Consider the following 19,214-nt stretch of genomic DNA (forward strand, 5'->3'; position numbering starts at 1 on the left):
GATTCTGATCCCTCTCAAAGCGCCGGCGGAATTAGCATGCAGAGGGGAGTGCTGAAAGGTGCTCCGGCCCTTAACTCAATCTCTCCTCCTCCTCCTCCTCCGCAGGTAAAAGTAATGGATTGTAGCTGGCTCTGGCCTCAGTCCCGTCGCGTCACGCCTGCAAGCACAGCCAGCGAGCCGGGGGGGGAGGGGCCAGCTGCACGCCACTAGTTAGCATCCACTCCTCCGGAGCCGCTAACTCTGAGGCCAGGTGTCACCGCCGCCGAGAGGTGACGAGCTCTCCACGCTCTCCACCGGGGATCCGGATCTACGGCAGCGACTTCCAAACCTTCATTTCAGCTCCGACATCAACCTCCAAAACCCGTTCTAGTACCTGACCACAGGTGCACACCTGGTCCGTCAGCAGAAGACTTGGATTTCACTACAGGTGTGGATGATCACCTGAACTCTGGACTTCCCGAGAACGAACGTTTGAGTTCACTTGCAGATGAACTCTGGTGCGAAAGCGGAGAACAAGGACTCAACATGTTGGAGAGAAAACAAATGTGGAAATGTTTGGGAATGTCTGCTGGAATACCGGGATGTGCTGAGGAGCTGCTGGGACTTTTTTTTGTCTTTTTCTGCCCATTTCAGGCAATAGCGCCCCCTCAGGAGCTGTTGTAAAATGTAAGATTTTTTTAGACGGTTTATTCCGCATCAGTCTTTGTCCTAAGGGCGCCGTATTTTCTTAAGTTAGGCGTGTCTGCAGGCGTGTTAAGTTTTAACGTTAAATAAATGTAAAGATGCAGTCTGAGGTCTTGTGGCGCCTCAGCGCGTCAACCAATCAGGGACTCAGCATTCGGCGTGTGATGTTGTCAGTGACATCATCAAAGGGTAGAAAAATAAATTCAATATGGCGTCTCAATGTGAGGATTTTCATCCTGAACTTTCATTTTTTTAACCCGCGGGGGGAGCGGGGTTCCCAGAACTCAGAAGTCTTCGGTACAAACGCCACTCAATGAGTTTTATCCACCAAATCCACTGTCAGGCATGGGGGTGGAAGCATTATGATTTGGGGTTATTATTCTCCAAAATCGACAGGATGAATAGATCAAAGTATGGAGAGATTTTGTAAAAGAACTGAGAGCATTGAACATAAAACGGCAATGATCGCAAACACATCGTCATGGCAACCAAGGAGTGGCTCGGTCAGAAGAATTTGAAGGATCTGGAGTGTTCTAGTCAGCATCTGGACCAACTGAGAATCTGTGAAGGGGGTTGAAGACTTTGTTGACTAGCAACACTCTCAAGGCATCACAGCTCTTGAGGAGATCTCCATGAAGGAATGGACCAAATAGCAGCTACCTTCAGGAGACCTTCTGAGGTGAACTCTTGTCATAGTTCTGCTCCACTAAACATACAACTCCTGTTTTTTGTTTCCTCACAGCTGAGGAGTTTCTATGAGGAACATTTCAGACCAAACTCAGCTCTTTCAGGAACAACCTGCAGAATCTGGAATCAATCCTCTCCCCGCTGTACAGGTGAGCGCCGCCGCTGCGAGGCCGGACTTCACACGCATGTCGGCTTTCTGCGTGAGCGCCACAACAGCTGCACAGGCCAGGATTAACACGTGTAACAACACAGACAGTCTGATAAACAGACGATTGTTCTCCCCGTTCAGCATGAAGCAGCAGGGAAAGATTTCAGCTCATTTATGAAGATGAAAGGCTAAAGTGGAGACATTCAGCTGGAATCAGAATCACAAAGACGCAAATTCACCATGTGGTCGTAGAAATGACTTTAAAGAGATGATTAAGTCTTCCTAACACGGTTTACCAAACAACGATGAGACCAAAATAACTGATGGGAGAAGGAAAAGCAGATTCATAATACAGCTGGTGTAGAAACGCCGTAAACTGCAACTGTCATGGGATTTGATTGACATGTAAATGGGGGTGAGTGACTGAGCGAGGGGGGGGGGTGGGGGGGTGCGCTGACGACCAGCGGTGGAGGACATCCAATCCAGGCTGACAGCTGTCTGGGAGTCTGGCTCAGAAAACCTTTAATGAAGGTGTCGCCGGCGCAGCAGCGGCGGCCAAAACCGTAAACCGACACCGGATATCTTCATCGGAGGGAGCAAACAAACACATGTGGCCCCGCCCACTGCGCTGCTGGAAGGGAGGGACACAGAACTTTCTGCTTCCATGAAGATCTGAAGTTTGGTTTCAGTGACCTTTAACCTTTTAACCTTTAATTATCGTCTGACGGCTGGAAATCAGACGAAACAAGAAGAAAAAAGTGGAAGATACGGCTCACTTTGATTCTGTTGAGGATTCTCGTTCAGCTTCAGGGTTTTGTGTTTTATTAATTGTTTCATTTACTTATGCTTTTTTATTTTTTGTTGATGCTTCTTCATCTATTGTGCGTAAAAAGTAATGCAGTAACACACTTCCATTAAATATTCTTCAGATTTTGATTCAATCAATAACAAAACAGATAAAAAGATTCCAAAAAATGTAAATTCAAACAATAAAATGGATAAAAACTGTTAATCTTAGAAAAGATTCATATTAGACTAAATATGAAAAACATTAAATTAAATTAATGAAATACAAGTTTAAACGATATAAAAAGATGCTAAATGATGTTAACAAAACTAAATAATAAACATTAATTAGTTGAAAAATGGTAAAATAGCAAATGAACTGAAAGAGTCATTAAAAACACCACTAAATAAATGGTAAATGTAACTATTATTTTATTTTCGATGATTTTTATGGATCTTTTTGTCAAAAGTGAAAGGAGGACATCTTTAAATCAGATTAAAATGCTTTTTTAAACATTTAAAGAGGACAATCCTCCACTGAATCCGTCAAAAGCACAAACGATTGTGGAGAAGCTTCCAGAAACGCTCAAACAAAAAAGGAGCACAAAGTGAAGCACAACCTGCGAGGCGTATTCGATTATGGTTTTTAAAAGTACCGAGGGCCCCCTTTAAATGCCTCTTCAGCTGCAGTCGGCCCCCGGGCTTCGGCCCGAACACCCCCTGCAGTAGAAACAGGAGAAACCAGGACAACGTCTGCCAAGTCCTGCCGGCGTCAACACGGAGAGGCAGACATGTGTTGGAGGAGCCCACAGCCATGAGCTGTTGTTCCGTTTCCATCAATCGACTGTCAAACGCTGATAAAAGAATGACAGGATCAAAACGCTGACAGAAACGCTTCCAATGGTCCTCCAGAAATAGGAGAGACTCGGTCCGAACTCGCTGGAGCTTCAGCTGCTTCAGAGAGCTCGTCTTCAACCACGCTGAGCTTCCACGGGGTTTCTGTAGCATCCAGACGGGGGTGTCTGTGTCTCTGTTCTGCTGGGGGGGGGTTCAGCCAGGCTCTGACAGCCTCAGCATGAACGCCATGATGTCAACAAACAGCTGAACTCCTCAAGCGTGGACTTCTTCAGGCGTGGATCTCATTGTTCAACAGCAGGAAGTCCAGTTGGTTCTGCTTCTGTCTGTACGGCTTTAACAGTCACTCCTCTAGTTATCTTTAACCTTTGAATCTTAAAAAAAATAAAGATATGTTTTAACAAAATATTTAGTTCTGATGTTAAACATATTTAACCACCATGCAGCGACCTAAATGCTAGTTTTTCCAGCAAATTCCGAAGGTGACATTTGTAATCAGGAGGCGGTGGTCGAATTTTAACACCGGGGCAGCATCCGTGGAGGTTTGAAGAAAAAGCTTCAATCTTACGGCGATTTTTTAACATCAGTGAGTGGTCACTGCTGCCACCCTGCTGCCACTCTGCTGCCAACCTGTTGCCACCCTGCTGCCGCCCTACTGCTACCCTGTCGCCACCCTGCTGCCACTCTACTGCCACCCTGCTGCCACCCTGTTACCACCCTGCTGCCACCCTGTTACCACCCTGTCACCACCCTGCTGCCGCCCTACTGCTACCCTGCTGCCACCGTGTTACCACCCTGCTGCCAACCTGCTGCCACCCTGTCACCACCCTGCTGCCACCCTGTAACCACCCTGCTGCCACCATGCTGCCACTCTACTGCCACCCTGTTACCACCCTGCTGCCACCATGCTGCCGCCCTACTGCCACCCTGCTGCCACCCTGTTACCACCCTGTTACCACCCTGCTGCCACCATGCTGCCACCCTGCTGCCACCCTGTTACCACCCTGTTGCCACCATGCTGCCGCCCTACTGCCACCCTGTTGCCACCCTGTTACCACCCTGCTGCCACCCTGTTGCCACCCTGTTACCACCCTGCTGCCACCCTGTTGCCACCCTGTTACCACCCTGCTGCCACCCTGTTACCACTCTGCTGCCACATTACTGCAGTAGATAATTTTTCACCATATCCAGTGTGTCAAAACGCGTTTCATGCTTTGACACCATTTCTTTAATTTCTTTGACACATTAAGGGCTCACCATCAGGTCTATACCAGGTCACTTGACTGTATTCAGATTCAACTCGACCTCAGAACAGTTCACTAAATCGTCTCATGCTTCGTCCCTTAACCTTTAACGCCAGAGCTTTAGCTTTAGAGTAAAGTTCTACCATAGATCTTCAACGAGATTTATGTAAATCCAGCAGATTTTGAATTAGAAATAAACAGACAATATGCAACACTTTACGTTACTGAAGTAATTTTAGGTTATAAAAAGTATTTATAAAGTATTTTATACTTGATGAAGAACTGATATGAAAAGTTCTGTCAGAATCCCATGGTCGTAAACAAGTTGAGCTACGTCAAAGACTGTGTGTCGCCGGTAACATCTCCGGTGTCAAAGGGTTAAGATTACCAGCTAACCGATGTCACTTTTCTGACAATAATAAGTTAGTTTTCAGTCAGTTCCTGTAGCGCCCCCATGAGGTGCAGTGGCACAGAGATGACGCCATAAAGTAAAACTTGATGTTGTTTGGACCCCAAACTCGCTGCAGGAAACAACTTCTAAACACCACAAAAAAGGCCAAAAACAAAAAGCTGGATAACTTTTTCTTTTTCTAAATCCATCTTTGCAGTTCCAGCGTTTCACTTAAGTCGGCAAACAAAAGAAGAGTTCATTAAAATCTGCATTTGCACAATAACACAACGTTCATGTTGAACAGCGTTTCCATTTTCCTGTCTCTGCTCCGAGAGGCCAAAGTCACGCAGCTGCAATCATATCTTAAGACAAAATGAATTTAGGAGCGTGCTCCGCTGTAACTCCTGCCTCCTCACAGGCGCCAGAATTAAAAAAAACACAGCCTATTAAACCTGATAACAAGCTGTGTGATAAAACCATGTTTGCAAAAATTGCAATTCATGTGTCATTTAACACGACGAATTAGTTCAGGTAGAAGTTTTGTCTTTGTGAGATATTCCTAATGGATTTCTGGAGCCTTTGACATGTAGAGGAAAAGAAAACTGGAACTGGGGAGTTATGGAGAGGATGGAAACAAGAGGAAGAGGAACAACAAAAGGAACAACAAAGGACTACAGTAATACAATAAATATATGAAAATAAAGTTGTAAAGTTTTTATTACATTTTTTAAGTTAAAGTGGTAAAATTATAAGAAAAAGTCGATTTTTTACAACATTAAAGTAGTAGAATTATTTTGCAAAAAAGTTAAAACTTTACAAGAATACAGTGATAACATTATAAGAAATTATTTTTTAGAGACTACAGTTGTAACATTACTAGCAGAAAGTCTAAATTTAACAAGAGTAAGTACAATTTTGATAAAAACTGTTAAAATGTTATGAAAATAAGACAGACATTATTATGAAAAAGTCAGAAATGAAAAGGGTAAAATTATGAGAAAACAATAAGAAATAGAATATAGAATATAAATTTAAAAAAATATAAGAATAAAGTTGTAAAATGTGTAAAAAAAATTTGTACAAGATTGTTTTTACTTTAAATTTAGTTTGTTAAATGGACTTGTAGAGTATTGAAGGATATGTATCTAATAAGCGTCATATCCTTATTGTATTTTTATTTGGTTGTTTGTGTATTCTGTTCATTTTTGTAAATCATTTACATGGCAAACTAAACAAATAAAACCATAAAAAACAAAAATGAAAAAATAGAAAAAAGTCACAATTTTGTAAGTAAAAATGTAAAATGGAAAAAGGCAAATTTTAACAAGAATAGTTTTAAATTTATTAAGAAAAGGACATAGGATATATTTTACAAGAATGAAGAAGTAAAATTATATGTCAAAACAGTCAAACATTCTAAAAGAATACAATTGTTAAAATATAGGAAATTAGTAAAATAAATGCTTGTTAAGATGTAAAAGTATAAGAAAAGTCAAAAATTAACATAAAAAAATAACTATTTTTAAGAGAATAAAGTCAAATCTATTTAAAAAAGTCATAGATTTATGTGAATAAAGTAAACTCATGAGATAATTATATATATATAAAGAGAATAAATCTATAAAATGATCACGAAAAATTCAAATTTCTACAAAAAATAAGTTATAAAATTGAGAATCGATTGAACTGACAGGAAGACCTTTGACTGAAATGGGATCAACCGTTATCAGGAAAAAGGACAAATTTGACAAAAATAAAGTTTACAGTTATTTGAAAAAGTTAAAATCTCACAAGAAAAAAGGATTGTAAAAACGCTGGTTATTGGTAAAAAAGTTGTTTTTTTTTGGAAAATGAAAAAAAAGTTGTGGTGTCACGACATTAGAGTTATGCATTTTTTAAAAAAGTGAATCCGATCAATGAGCAGAGGGACGTCCGTCTTATTTCTCTGAACCGTCTGCAGCAGAAAATATTTTATCATTTTTGTTTAACTTTTCCTTGTAAATATATCACTTTTTTACTTTTTCCTCAAAATGTTAAAATATTTTTAATTGAAGTCTTTCACTGTGGCCCTAAGGCTCCGTCGTCATAAAGAGCAGACTGCCTTTTTCTTTTTGGTCTGACCCCCCCGAGTCAGAGATGGACTCTCCCGTCAAACTGCAGAAATTGCCCGATACGCAGCAGCAATGACAGTCGTCCCAGAATTCAGTCTGAGAGAACAATTAACAGAGCAGCAGAAATGGGAGGTCAGATATAATTAACATATGTGCTGCTCAGCTATAATTGCTGGAGTCTGAAGCAAGTAATTAAATCACTCAAAGTGAGCCGCGCCAACAATGAAGCGCAGAGTTTTTCTTGGAGGAGCCGGGGCGCTCCGGCACACCCACCCGGGACGATGTTCACGCCGCCGACGGACGCAATCATCCGCCATAAGCGAGGGATATTAGGGAGAATCTCCTCCTTTAGTCTCCGGAGCCACAGAGCTTCAGGAAGTAGACCGATCCGGACCCGCTCATTATGATCCGTGCTCGGGCCGGCCTGTCAGACCGGAGGAGGGGAAGGAGCAGCATTAAGGAAGTGGCAGCAGCATTATCAGTCTATATTTCACAGGTGTCAGCGGGGACTTGTCCCCGTTTTGTCCTCTGGGTGTCATTTATTAAATGAAGGAATGAAGGGATGTTTAAGGTAGAAACACCGGCCTGCTCGGACAAGGGATTAGACGTTGTCACAGGAAGAAAAATTGCATTTGAACCCCACATGCAAGCGCCAGCCTCCGGGGAATTTCATTAATGTATTGTCCTAATAGCTATTCAAAGTCATATATACAGACGAAGCGCCGCGTTCGGGGGGAGGCTTGTTCACACCGCCGCGCTCCACACTCAGAGTTTGGAATACATTAAATTCATTTTCATTAGGAATCGCTGCTGTCAGTGGATTTGCCGGCGAGGTCAACTCCTGACATGAATCCGTGCAGCTCAGGAGCGGCAAACTGTTTGACACTTCCGACCTTTGAGGGAAAGCGGAGAACCGGAGAATCCAAAACAGAGGAAGATTCCATTTCAGCTGCCGGGGTTTCAGAGATCCAGATGACTGAAAACAACCTGCTGCGCTGCCGGACGGCAGGAACTCCTCAGCATTAAAGCCTTCTACACAAATGTTTTTACATTTTTAAAACCTTAAGGCCCACAAACCTAAAAAGATACAAAGTGTGTGTGATTTTTGATAGATTTACTTTAACAGACTTTCAATAACTCACAAACTTGACTGAAAAACCTGTTTACAGCTTAGCGTATGGACCCAAACGGAAAGTATAAAGATTTGGAACCCAAACAAAACAACTTGAAAAAACTTTTAAGTGTCGGAAACTTTGTGCAATTCTAATATAAAGTTAAATATTTTCAGCTTCACATTTTTTTCACATTTTTGGGGTGTTTCAAAACTCAAAAATTCACTTTCAACTCTTTTTTTTTCAATTTTGACTCTGAAAACTTCCAGTTTGAGACTTTTGGCCCCATTCTTCCGTATGGGGGCGGAGCAAATCAAGATCAATGAGGGCAGTAGCCTCAGTCCTGGTGCATTCAGTGAATATGGAAACTTGCAAAAATGGAAGTCAGAAAATGTCTGTAATGTTTGTACCATGATGGCAAGAAAAAGGGGTCATAAATCGCCAGGAAAAGTGGAGTGAAGAACTGCGTCTTGACCAATCGAAAAGGCGAATAAAACGCGTGTCAGAAACACTGTTTCTGCACATTCAAAGTGCGGTTTGTCTGTTGTCCCCGGAATATATATGTATATATATATATATATATATATATATATATACATATCTATATGTATATATATATATATATATATATATATATATATATATATATATATATATATATATATATATATATATATATATATATATACACATATATTAGGGCCAGGAATCGATCGAAAACCTGGAAAAAAATTAATCACTATAATTTTTTTTTGTTTCAGTATTTGCTGACAACTTATTTGCAAATAATCACAATATGAAATCAAACAAGAAATTCTACATTTAGAACTCTTTTTTATCAATTCTTGAGAGTTTGTGTTGATAGTTTTGATTGATTTAGCAGATAAAAGTGGTTCAATCTGACATCAGAGCGGCACATGCGGAGTCTACTGACACTAACACGGCTAGCGTGTAGCTAACTCACTAAAGATCAGATTTTCTTCCAGATCAAAGCACATCCAGACCTGAACCTGAGCACAAAAGCTGCAAACGTACAGCCGTCCTCCTTCCAGTCATTCCTCATTGAAACCCACACCTGTTAATGTCTCCGTTCTGCCTAATAAACGCCTTAGAACTCCAGCATTGTGTTGGTACAGAGGCTGTCAAAACCTATCATCAGCCTGCCAGCAGAGCAGCTCCACAATGAAACTTCTCTTTTGATGCTAAAGGAAATAATATGGGAGACGCAGCGTGATGGGAAACCTTCTCTGCAGCTCAGAGAGAAACGCAGCAGGTGATGAAGAAACGGTTTCACTGATTAAACACAGCCACGTGACGGCCGAGAGGTCTCTTCTCCCAGAGAAAAACACTAACATGCAAATAAATGAGCCTCCAGGAAAGAAGACGCCATCTTCGTCCATTTGCATCTTTCATGTTCGTGTTGATGACAGGAGGAGAAGAGCAGCAGCTGCTCATCGTCCTACTGGGAAGAATCCTCAACAAACGGAGAGTTTAACGTCTCAGACTCGACCAGCCTCAGGCCACAGTCAAAAACATGTTTCATGAACCGAAACCACGATCACAAACACCTGGTGGAATGAGGATCTGATTTGGGACAAGGACAAGTTCTCTGATGTTCCCACAGGAAGTGAAGGACCCCCTGAACCTCTGAGCTTCAAATCGCCTGTTTGATCTGATGGTTCTGATGCTCCACGTCAGGATGAACTTCAGCTCCAGAGGAGACAGAAACATGCAGGGATGGAAGTCCAGCTGCAATACTTCCATCCTCTAGTGATCTAAATCAGAAATGTACTTCTTAATTCGTTTGCTGTACTTTAGACCAGTGGTCCTGAACCCCCTGGACACAGATCAGAACCGGTCCGTGGGCCAGTTGATACCAGACATTAAAAAAAAAAAATTGAATTTTTTTTTTTTTAAAAGACTTAAATTTAAAAATATATAATCTGTTTCTAAAGGAAGAAAAGACCATACATGGTGGTGGTAGAGTCATAGTTTGTAGACATTGACAAACTTCATTAAAACATTGAGGGAGGAAAACAAAAAGAAAGGATCAAGGATATAACCAAACATGGTGGTGGTAGTGTGATGGTCTGAATGTTTTGACGAAATGAGATGAAATTTTCTTTAGGAAAACTCCTGGATTCTGTCACAACCATCTAACTCCTCCTTGACAAATTAAGGGGAATTCTGAAAAACATCAAAATAATTCATGGTTATAACCAAACATGGTGGTGGTAGTGTTATGGTCTGCAGGTTTTGACATAATTCAGACAAATCCTGGTGAATCCTGATTGATTAGTGGTCCGGCGTTATAGATAAAACTCAGTGTTAAAATCTGATTCTTGTGGAAATTTTCTTTTGGAAAACTCCTAATTTCTGTCCATCACATTCAACTCATTCTGTACGAATTAAGAGAGAATCTGAGTCAAAATATCAAAATAATTCATCAATATAGCCAAAAGCATGGTGGTGGTAGTGTAATAGTCTGGAGACGTTGACAAACTTCACAGAAAAAAACAAATGAACAAACCAAAAAAAAGAGAATATAATCAAAGGAGGTGGTGGTAGTGTGATGACAAATTTGACTTGAAATCTGATTCTGAAGGAAAAGTTAGTTTGAAAAACTGCTGGATTCTGTCCACCACATCCGAGTCGTTCTTGACACGCGTCAAGCCACCCAGTCAGAAATCCATCGGCTACTTTCTTAAAGCAGCCGCTCCGACCCACGAAACTGAAACCCACAAGCTAGCAGAGTAAACACAAACATTTAGAAAGCAGAAAATAGGAAACAGAAAAGAAAGACTCTGCATTTACAGACAAATATTACTTCAAAATGGATTTATTGTGACAGTTCTTCCCACAGACCATAATATTAATGCAGAATATTCACCAACCAGCTGTCTAATGTTATGAGGATGTTGCTAATAAAGTTGAGTATTTGTACTTGTATTATATTTAGAAAATACAGTTGTTTGTCCAACTTTTATTAAATCTTTTTTTCCCCAGTATTTATTTATCATACCTTTAAAAAATATTCCACCTTTAAATGGTTCCTACACTTAAAGTTTAAAGTTAAAGAAACTGGAGGCTAAAAAAAAAACAGCCGTGTGAATCATTATGAAAAATTAAACTGGTCTGTGGCCCCAAAAAAGATGGAGACCACTGCTTAAACATGTTGGATTGTGCACGCTCTTGTGCACGCTCTTGTGCACGCTCTCGTAATATATTGTTTCACTTCAGACGTTCCTCCCCTTCGGTCCCCAATGAGCTTAAAGTGATGAAAGGACTCAAACTACCAAACTAACTATCAGCTGGAATGGTCACGTGTTGCAGCTCCTACTTTAAAACTCAAATTTTGAGGGACAAAAATGGCGTTAGACAGAGAACGTCCATATTCTGAAGAAAGAACTAAAATCTGAAAGTAAAGTCACACTGTACAGCACGGAGGTGGTAGGGTGATGATGTGGGATTGTTTTGGAGAAGCTCAGTTGTTCATTGGAGTTAAATGAGGGAAAAATGAGTTAAAAAAAAACAAAGTATTGATCCCAGACTTTTATAAGTAAGTGTAGAATGAATTTTTAGCTTTAGATTTAGGACTTCCTCTGACGGGGCAGCAGAGCGCTGTTTGTGAAGAACGTTCCTGTCCGGTGAAGAACACCTCTGTGAACTCGTGACACGTGATCCTGGCGGAGCAAGGACGCGCTCATCATCTTTCTTTTCCAGCCTCTCATAAAACGATCCATTTTGAAAACTTTGTTCTGTTCCTGACATTTAAAACCGCATGAAAATGAAAGCGGATCTCAGTGAGAACGCTCCGTAACGGGCCGCTTTCACCGTTTCCTCCCGCCAAGCGCCGCAGAATCGACCTTCTCCTCCAGCCGGCGAGCGAGCGGCGGTAAAAGACGCCCTTAATGTCCCAACAAAACATACGTGACATTAACCAGCAGGTACTAATGTAAATCGTGGACGCAGGTGATCATCACTGAGGGGGGGGCAGGAGTCTGACAGGAAGTGGAGAGAAGCCAAACAAGACAGGAAGGAGCTAAATTTAAGGGTGTCGACCTGTTGAAGAACGGGGGGGGCAAAGGTCGGCGCCCTCGCTGGAGCTGTGATTGGCAGGCGGGGGAGCTGGGCGCCCCCACCGGTGGCCGGGCCGGGCCGCCATGCTGACTAACGGAGTGTGTCTGCTGACAGTGTGTCTGACTGATAGGACGGCCCCGGGGGGGCCCTTACAAAGTGTCTCTGATAGGACGAGCCCGCAGCCCTCGCCGCCGGCCGCAAATTCAATTTAAGGCCCCGCTAATGCACGATAAATTTTTCAGAGGCCGGGATGGCGAGGAAAAGGGGGGAAGAGCTCGCCACAACAACACGCCGTTATGAAGCGGAACGTTTTTTTACTCCTTTCCGGGGGGAAATTTGAAAGAAAAGCAATTTCACATTAAACTATGTGACACAATGCAGGTCTGCGTGGGGGGGGGGGTCCAGGAGCTTCCCCAGCAGCCATTGGCCGACGCACACACATCCTCCCCGCCAAGTTAAAAGGGATGGAGAGGATGAAATTTCAAAGCCTCCCCTGCAGACACACACTCTGCTTTGCACACATCAGCACTGAGATGTTCAAATATTCCACTCCGCCGCCGCCGCCGCCGCAGCCTGCTTTCCTCTGCTGGTATCAGACATGCTTCTGTGATTAATGAGAAACCAAAAGAAAATGGCTCTGGTGCCCCCTCCCCTCTTCTTTTTCCTGATGCTAAAAACTGTCCTTAATTAAAAACGGTGTCTGTGAGTCATATAATTCTCATGATTACTTGCTGCAGGCAGTGCCAGTGAAAGTCACAGTGAGATAAGACGGGAAGTGGCGCACATTCACCTATTAAACTCCACTTATTATGACCAACAATGCCGCTCTGATTAGCCGGAACATCCGCGGTGTTAGGAGACGCGTTCCACCAGCACAAAGCACAACTCTGCTGCCCTTGTACAGACAATACAGTACCTCCGAGCTGCCGCCCCCCCCTCCGCTTCATATCCCTGACTTGACACGTTTGATTTGACCATTCATCTCCTCGTCTTTACGAGCCGCTCTCAGGCTGCGAGCCCGCGCAGCAAAACATCCCGCCGCGGCGCGCAATAAAACAGCCACATATTAAAACCCAGACGTAATTCTGCCGTTTCTCTTCTTGTGTTTTCCTTTTCTTTGTTTTCTTATGATGGCAACATTTTGGTTGCTAAGCAGTTGTTGCTGTGGTGATTTTGCACCACACTTTCCCAGAGATCACAAGTCAGCGAGCGGTTGCGGCCGGCGAGGCGAGGTGACGTCTTCCCCTCGGCAGAGACGGAGGGAAAACTTTCCTCCTCCTCACTTTGGTTTGGTCTCACCTGAAGGACCTTCGGCCTCCAACATGAACTGAAAAACATCCAAGTCCTTCTTCTCAGAAAGAAAAAGTTTCCTAAAGCTGCCTGGCACTACCAGAGATTATAATAAAAAAACTAAAATCAATAATTCTCCTGTCAGAGCGACAAGACAAATACCAGAACACAAACACTCGACTGACGTTTGACCCAAAAATAACAGTTTATCTGTAAAATTCAGACAAATTCAAGTCAAATTATTAAAAAAAAGATAATATTTATAACCAAACATGGTGGTGGTAGTGCGATGGTCTGGGAGTATTGAAGTTTAAACTTCAAAAATAAATCATCATTACAATCAAACATGGTGGTGGTAGTGTGATAGTCTGGGGATTTGGACAAATTTGGAGAAAGATCATGATTATGAACCAAAAACATGGTGGTGGTAGTGTAATGGTCAGCAGATATTGACAAAAGTACACAGAAATATTGAGGACAAAAAAAAAAGTTTAAGGATTAGCCAAACGTGATGGTATGTTATCGACACAATAAAGTAATAAAATAAAAATTCAGAGTTAATAATAGTTTTTACTAAGCATGGTGGTGGTAGTATAATGGGCTGCAGGTATTAAAAAAATTCAGGCAGATTCTGAGTCAAGATATCAAAAAAGGTTATGGTTTCAGCTAAACATGGTTGTGGTAGTTTAATGGTCTGGAAGTATTGACAAATTCAGAAAAATTTGGATTCAAACTTTCAAAATAAACCATGATTGCAATCAAACATGATGGTTTTAATGTATTAGTTTAAATAAATTAACAAAATTCTAGATAAAAAAAGAATCAAAAAAGGCAAAAAAAAAGATCAGAGCTATAACCAAACATGGTGGTGGTAGTGTGATGGTTCAGGGATGTTGACAAATACAGAGAAAAATCATGATTATGAACCTAAACATGGTGGTGGTAGTGTGATGGTCTGCTGGGTGTTGATAAAATTCACAGAAATTAGGAGCGGGAAAAAAATGGGTCAAGGATACAAACATGGTGGTGGTAGTTTGATGGTATGACGTTATTGACATTATCAGACAAATTCTGAGTTAAAATATGAAAAAGAAGATAATAGTTCCTAAGCATGGTGGTGGTAGTATAATGGCCTGCAGATATGGACAAAATTCAGAAAAATTCTGAGCCAAAATAAACCATAATTACGGTCAAACACGGTGGTGTCAGTGTATTAGTTTGAAGGAATTGACGAAATTCAGAAAAAATTCTTGATCAAAACATCAAAAAAGCCCAGGAAAAGGTCATGGCTGTAACCTAACATGGTGGTGGTAGTGTGATGGTCTTGAGGTCTAGACACAATGCATTCTAATGCTGAGTCAAAATATTACAAGAACATAATAGCTCTAACTAAGTATGGTGGTAGTAGTATAATGGTCTGAAGGGAATTGATGAACTCAGAAAAATTCTGAGTCATAATTATAAAATAAATCATCATTATGACCAAACATAGTGGTGGTAGGGTTATGGTTTGCAAGTATTGATAAAATAAAATAAAATAAAAAACTGAGTAAAATACCAAAAAAAAAAAAGAATACTGGCTATAAACGAAAAACAGAAATATTATGAGAACATATTAGTTCTAACTATGCATGGTAGTGGTAGTGTAATGGTCTGGAGACAGTGATGAACTTCAAAGAAATATTGAGGGGGAAAAAAAGAACAAACTTACAACCAAACATGGTGGTGGTAGTGTAATGGTCTGAATGTACTGCTAAATTCAGGCAAATTCTGGGTCAAAATATTATTTAAAAAAAACAAAAAGGTTAAGGTTTGAACCAAACATGGTGGTGGCAGTGTAATGATCTGGAGATACTGGAAATTTGGAAAATATTCAGACAAACTCTGGGTAAAAATATTTAAAAAAGATATAGCTGACATGGTGGTGGTAGTGTGATAAGTTGGAGGTACTGACAAATTTAGACAGATACTGAGTCAATATATCACAAGAAGCTCATTGTTATTACCAAACATGGTGGTGGTGGTGTAATGGTCTGAGGTTATAAATAAAATTCTGACAAATTATGAGGTGAAATATTCAACGAACAAAATGGTTATGACTAAACATGGTGGTGGTAGTGTGATGATCTGGAGGTTTTTGAAAATATTCAGACTAATTCTGGGTGAACATATGTTTTAGAAGATCATAGTTACAAACTAGCATGGTGGTGGCAGTGTGATGGTCTGTAGGCAGTGACAAAATGCAGACCAATCTTGAGTCAAAATATCAAATAAATCATTGTTATAACCAAACATGGGGGTGGTAGTGTGATAATTAGAGGCATTGACAAAATTCATACAATTTCAAAGAAAATACATCAAAAGAAGCTCATTGCAGTAACCAAACATGGAGGTAGAGGTGTTATGATATGGGAATATCCACAAGTGGTGTAGTTTATCTCAACACAAATATTAAAGATCAAACAAATCAGAAACAAATGACCTAGAGATTCTGTTTTGTGAACTTGAACTGTAATTGCTGCCATTCAACCAGAATGGATTTCCAACGATTAATCCAAACAAAAAAATCCTCCATAGATCCAATCAGAGACGACACACCCCAGTTTGAAAGCTTTTCTGTCAAATCTTTGCATCATAACATGTGAAGGAAACGCGTTAAAACAGACCAGGAGGGGGCAAATACTTTCCTCCACAGCGCTGTGCGCAGACACGCCCCCAGAATCACTGTCAGGCCCGGCTGAGTAATTACAGCGATTAATGCACAGACTGCGCTCGCCGCCGGCGCCGGACACTCCATCAAGACGCACGTTGTAATGGATGAACTTCACAGAGAAGCCGCAAAGTGGAAACTTTAAGACCAAAACAAAGCACATACCTGGACTATGAAGACTTATTTACCCACAATCCTCCTGGGTTGGATCGTTTACCAGCCTAGAAACAAGAGAGAAAGCGGTCAGGTTTGTCTGCCCTTGTGGCGGCGCTCACGCTTGACCTCTAAAAAAAATGGACAACAAAGATCATATCGAGAAACCAATACCCGCACCGACGGCCTCTGCACAAATTGATTTACCCACCCAGAACTCCGTCTCTTCTCAATGAGGTGCCAGGATGCTCACAACATACATCACTGTCACACAACCCCCTCTAGTGAAATGTGATTTTTATCTTTATGAGCTTTTTTCTGCCGTCCTCCTCTTTTCGGGTGCAGCGTTAATGCAGGTGCTGCCCGCACATATGGGCGCCATCACGCACCGGCCGCGCTCCTGCAGGGGGCCCCGCGCTCGTCCATCACTAATGTGTGGGTGAGAGTTGTCAGCAGCCAGCGCCTGGCTGCGAAGCACAACATAGTTTATGGGCACCAAATCTCTCGACATAAGCATGAATCGTGGCCCAGGCAACGAGGAGGAGGAAACGCGCACTAAAAATAGATGATAAGCCTTTCCGCTCGCCCCAGAAAACAATGGCTCCTTTTGATTTTTCATGTGTTCAAACTGTGGCGCAAAAGGATAAAGGAAGCCGTGGATAATGCCTGACTGGGCCTGGAGTGAAAGATCTGAGAGGGCCTCGCTAACCTGAAACGCACCCGCTGGTGGAAGCTGCAAGGACACGATAAACGCTGCACTTTCAAGTGTGCAGAACGCCGCACGCCGATAGTGTGGGCTTTCCCCTTTTCCAGCTGACAACCTCCGTTACACAGTTAATTACAGCCAACTGCAACGGCGTGCAGTGTCAATTATGGTGCGCCGGGTTTCACCGCTAAACTTCTTTTATTGCTATTCTGCCCAGGTCTCCAGGCTGAATCACATTTGGGAGACGGAGCTGTAAAAACAGGAGGGATTTAAGGACTCGGATTGGTGGAGAGGAACCTAATCTCCCATAATTGGGGGAACGGTTCTGGTTTCCATCAGCCTACTTCTGAAAGCAAGCTCTCATTTTCATAAACCCAATCACCGTTAATCAAACTTAGTAGGTCCCTGGAAGAGGTGAAGCACCGGGACGCCTCGCCTGCAGAACTGCAGACACCTTCTGGGCTGCACACCGAACCAAAATGGTAATCTGCCGCCAGGCGAAGCCTCCTCGCCTCACCAGATGCCTGCTTCTGATTCCTGCTTAATTGCCGCGCTCAGATCAATCCGCCAAACCGGTGTTTTTGTGAGCGTTTTGTTGCTCCAACGGCGTCTTCTGCAGCGGCCGGCGGGCCGGGAGATGCATCCCTCTCCCTGACAAATCCACACAACCGGATGTGCAGCCACCCCTGCCGACCCGGGCGCCCATTAGCCATGGTGGTGCAGCTCCGGCCTATCCATCTCACCCCCCACCACCACCACACATAAAATACACCCACTCCTCATATGGCTCAGACACATGCCGTGGGCGGACTAAATGAGACTCTTTGATCAAAGGGCAGCCAGTAGGAATGGACACTGACGGCCTGACCTCCACAAACACACACTCATTAGTGCGGGTTTGTGCAGCTGCTGCTGTGGTCATTAGAGCCGCCGCGCATGCCGTGCATGCTCCGCTCGTCCTGCACAAGCATGCAACTTCTGATTCGGCGGCGCCGCAGCAGAGAAGTGGCGCCCGAGCCGTGAATCAGAAGTTTCGTCAACAGAGCGGCGGCGCGATGAGCCACTCTCAGCTCGTCAGCAGCATCCCCTATCATTCCCACACAACTATGTACTCACAAAACCAAGACCCGCCCCCCTACGTCCCCACATCGGCAATTCCACCATCCTCGGAGGGGAAGACCCCCGAAAGCCAGAGCGGGCTACACGCGGCGGCAGCGGCGGAGATCATCTTTCCCCTCCCCTCTATTTCTGTGCATCCCGCTCCTTTTTGTCTACACTTCTTCGGCTGCCTTCCCGCACCGCCGCCGCTGCCGCCGCCACCGCCAACATAAAAGAGGCAAAGAATGGCAAAACAGAAAGAAAAGGAGGGGGGTGTGGATAGACAAACGGATGCTGGAGGGAGGCAGGAGGAGACGAATTAGCATGAGAATACTCACAGAGGCTGTTGTTGAAGGAGCGCGGGGATGGGAGCGCGGCACCGGTCCCTCCGTCAGATTCAACCTGCACGAGATTGAAGAGAGGGGGAAAAAAAGAAAACTAGGCTGTGAGAGCGGCAAAGCCAGAGCAGAGAGGAGGAGGAGGAGGAGGAGAGAAGAGCAGGACAAGGAGGAGGAGGAGAAGACGAAGAGGGAGGAGGAGGAGGGAGCTGAGCATCTAATGCACACACCAACAAGAGCCCAATTCCAGAAGCCAAGGATTCCTCCGGCGACGGCTCTGGGCAGTGATGCTGTGAGTCTGGGGGGGCGGGGGTGGGGGGTTTCTGTGTATGTGGACCCCCCCTCCTCACCTGAGACAGGTCTGAGCTGTGGTCCACCCCCCTCCTTATCACCTCCTCACTTTTCCTCAGCTCTCCACGCTCACTCTCTAACTCACTCGCACTGATGCTGGAGATGGGGGGTGGGGGGGGGGTGGGGTTCTTCTACGCCACACAGCTCACCCTCCTCCCCCGCCTCCACCTGCAGTGATCTGCAACTGAATGAAAGCAACCGCAGCAACGAGCGGCGGCATCCAGGCAATTATAGATGCTGAACCCCCCACACACACTACTGCAACCAACACTGCCACAGCTACCGCAACCACTACCGCCACTGCTACCAGCACAGCTACCACTACCGCCACTGCCACCACCATAACTACCGCCACCACTACTGCCACAGCTACTACTACAGCTACCGTCACTGCTACCGCCACAGCTAGCATCACCGCCACAGCTACCATCACTGCTACCGCCACAGCTACCGTCACCGCTACATCTACC

General features: G+C 43.5%; 1 protein-coding gene and 1 long non-coding RNA gene across 2 annotated transcripts in view; one reads left to right on the forward strand and one right to left on the reverse strand.

The window, feature by feature from the left end:
- rbfox3a (RNA binding fox-1 homolog 3a) overlaps positions 1–19,214 on the reverse strand; it is a gene marked incomplete in the record, with an annotated part of 614,011 nt that overhangs the window by 323,743 nt on the left and 271,054 nt on the right. Inside the window, 2 exon segments of the mRNA XM_024272938.2 lie at positions 16,264–16,319; positions 18,394–18,457.
- Positions 1,008–19,214, forward strand: part of LOC112146886 — a 22,502-nt gene continuing 4,295 nt past the window's right edge. The window contains exon 1 of the long non-coding RNA XR_004948288.1: positions 1,008–1,520. This is a non-coding gene — a long non-coding RNA (uncharacterized LOC112146886). The remainder of the gene's footprint in view (positions 1,521–19,214) is intronic.

The sequence above is a fragment of the Oryzias melastigma genome, linkage group LG8 (genome assembly GCF_002922805.2).
Source record: "Oryzias melastigma strain HK-1 linkage group LG8, ASM292280v2, whole genome shotgun sequence".
NCBI classification, from domain to species: Eukaryota; Metazoa; Chordata; class Actinopteri; order Beloniformes; family Adrianichthyidae; genus Oryzias; species Oryzias melastigma.